Consider the following 2,614-nt stretch of genomic DNA (forward strand, 5'->3'; position numbering starts at 1 on the left):
CATTCTGATAGTTGCTATGCTTGGTATTCTGTTGGTGACTATGGTTGGCATTCTGATAGTTGCTATGCTTGGTAGTCTGTTGGTGACTATGGTTGTCTTCTTTGGAACCTACGGGTCAATAGTGAGCTCTTTGGCACAGTGCAGATATGGTCAATGGAGGCATTTTCCAGAACCACAGATCTAGAATCAGTACTCTACAACCAATTCTAACCATAATCATTAGGGGGATGAATACAATCTGATCAGTTACAATCTTTACCTACTCTTTGCAGTGTGTTAAATGTGATGGTAGAAGCCATAACCCAGATTGTAGTTTTAACAGAAAGACACCATGTTTTGGTCTGTGCACCGTGAGAGACACCAGGCTGAATAATGTCATCAATTGCAATTTCACAAGAAAATCTATTTCAATTTGTTGAGTGGGTAGTTTGAATACACTTCAGCTCGGCTGTATAACACTGTTAACCTACGGCTCATATTGGCCTTGCAGAGTCATTCCATTGAACCGGAGAGAGGGGGAGTGGGGAGGAAGAGAGAGAGAGGGAGAGAGGGGGAGTGGGGAGGAAGAGAGAAAGAGATACAGAGAGAGAGGGGGGAGAGAGAAGGAGAGAGAGAGAGAGTTAGACCCAACTAAATCATGAGAAAAAAAAGAGAATTACTTGACACATTGAAAGAAATTACCAAAAAAAACAGAGCTAACTAGAATGCTATTTGGCCCAAGTGTACACAGTGGCAGAATACCTGACCACTGYGACTGACCCAAACTTAAGGAAAGCTTTGATTATGTACAGACTCAGCATCCTGACAAATGTATGACCATATTAGAGACACATATTTCCCTCAGATTACACGGAGCCACAAAGAATTCGAAAACAAATCCAATTTTGATAAACTCCCATATCTACTGGGTGAAATACCACAGTGTGCMATCACAGCAGCAAGATTTGTGACCTGTTGCCACAAGAAAAGGGCAACCAGTGAAGAACAAACACCATTGTAAATACAACCCATATTTATGCTTATTTATTTTAACTTGTGTGCTTTAACCATTTGTACATTGTTAAACACTGTATATATATTAATATAACATTGTAATGTCTTTATTGTTTTGAAACTTCTGTATGTGTAATGTTTACTGTTAATTTGTATTGTTTATTTCACTTTTGTATAATATCTACCTCACTTGCTTTGGCAATGTTAACACATGTTTCCCATGCCATAAAGCCCCTTGAATTGAAATTGAATTTGGAGGAGAAGAGAGAGAGAGAGAGAGAGAGAGAGAGAGAGAGAGAGAGAGAGAGAGAGAGAGAGAGAGAGGAGAGAGAGAGAAGAGAGAGAGAGAAGAGAGAGAGAGAGAGAGAGAGAGAGAGAGAGAGAGAGAGAGAGAGAGAGAGAGAGAGAGAGAGAGAGAGAGAGAGAGAGAGAGAGAGAGAGAGAGAGAGAGAGAGAGAGGAGAGAGAGAGAGAGAGAGGAGAGGGAGGAGGAGCGAGAGATTGATAGCTCTATGGGTGTGGTTGAGTTTATATGTGAGAACCACAGGAGATAAAGCATAGATGTTTAAATGTGACATGAGTTTCATTAAGATTGTTATAGTTAAACAGAAACAAAGTCTACAGTATAAATACCATGTTCTATAATGAAGGGAAAAAGCAACATGCAACCATTTCAAAAGATGTTACTGAGTTACTGTTCATGAGGAAATCAKTCAATTGAAATTAATTCATTAGTCACTATTCTATGGATGTCACATGACTGGGAACACAGATCCTGTTGGTCACACATACCTTAAAAAAACGTAGGGGTGTGGATCAGAAAACCAGTCAGTATCTGGTGTGACCACCATTTGCCTCATGCAGCACGACACATCTCCTTCACATAGAGTTGATCAGGCTGTTGATTGCGGCCTGTAGAATGTTGTCCCACTCCTCTTCAATGGCTGTGCAAAGTTTCCGGATATTGGCGGGAACTGGAACACGCTGTCGTACACGTCAATTTAGAACATCCCAAACATGGTCATTGGGTGACGCGTCTGGTGAGAATGCAGGCCATGGAAGAAGTGGGACATTTTCAGCAGATCCTTGCGACACGGGGCCGTGCATTATCATGCTGAAACACGAGCTGATGGAGGCGGATGAATGGCACGGCAACGGGCCTCAGGATCTTGTCAAAGTATCTCTGTTCTTTCAAATTGCCATCAATAAAATGCAATTGTGTTTGTTGTCTGTAGCTTATACCTACCCATACCATAACCCCACCGCCACTATGTTGCACTCTGTTCACAATGTTGACATTGTGAGCTCGCCCACACGACGCCATACACGCTAGGCTGTCTGCAATCTGCCCAGTACAGTTAAAATCAGGATTCATCCGTGAAGAGCACACTTCTCCAGTGTTTGTGCAGACATTCTTCAGTTGTGCAAACCCACTGTTTCATCAGCTGTCCGGTTGGATGGTCTCAGACGATCCCGCAGGGGAAGAATCCGGGAGGGGGAGGTCCTGGACTGGAGTGGGATATGAGCATGTATGAAAAAGTAATAGCAACGGGTAGCACAGAGAATACCTATGTACTGTATAGAATACCTATGTACTGTGTAGAATACCTATGTACTGTATA

The sequence above is a fragment of the Salvelinus sp. IW2-2015 genome, unplaced genomic scaffold (assembly GCF_002910315.2).
Source record: "Salvelinus sp. IW2-2015 unplaced genomic scaffold, ASM291031v2 Un_scaffold2595, whole genome shotgun sequence".
NCBI lineage: Eukaryota > Metazoa > Chordata > Actinopteri > Salmoniformes > Salmonidae > Salvelinus > Salvelinus sp. IW2-2015.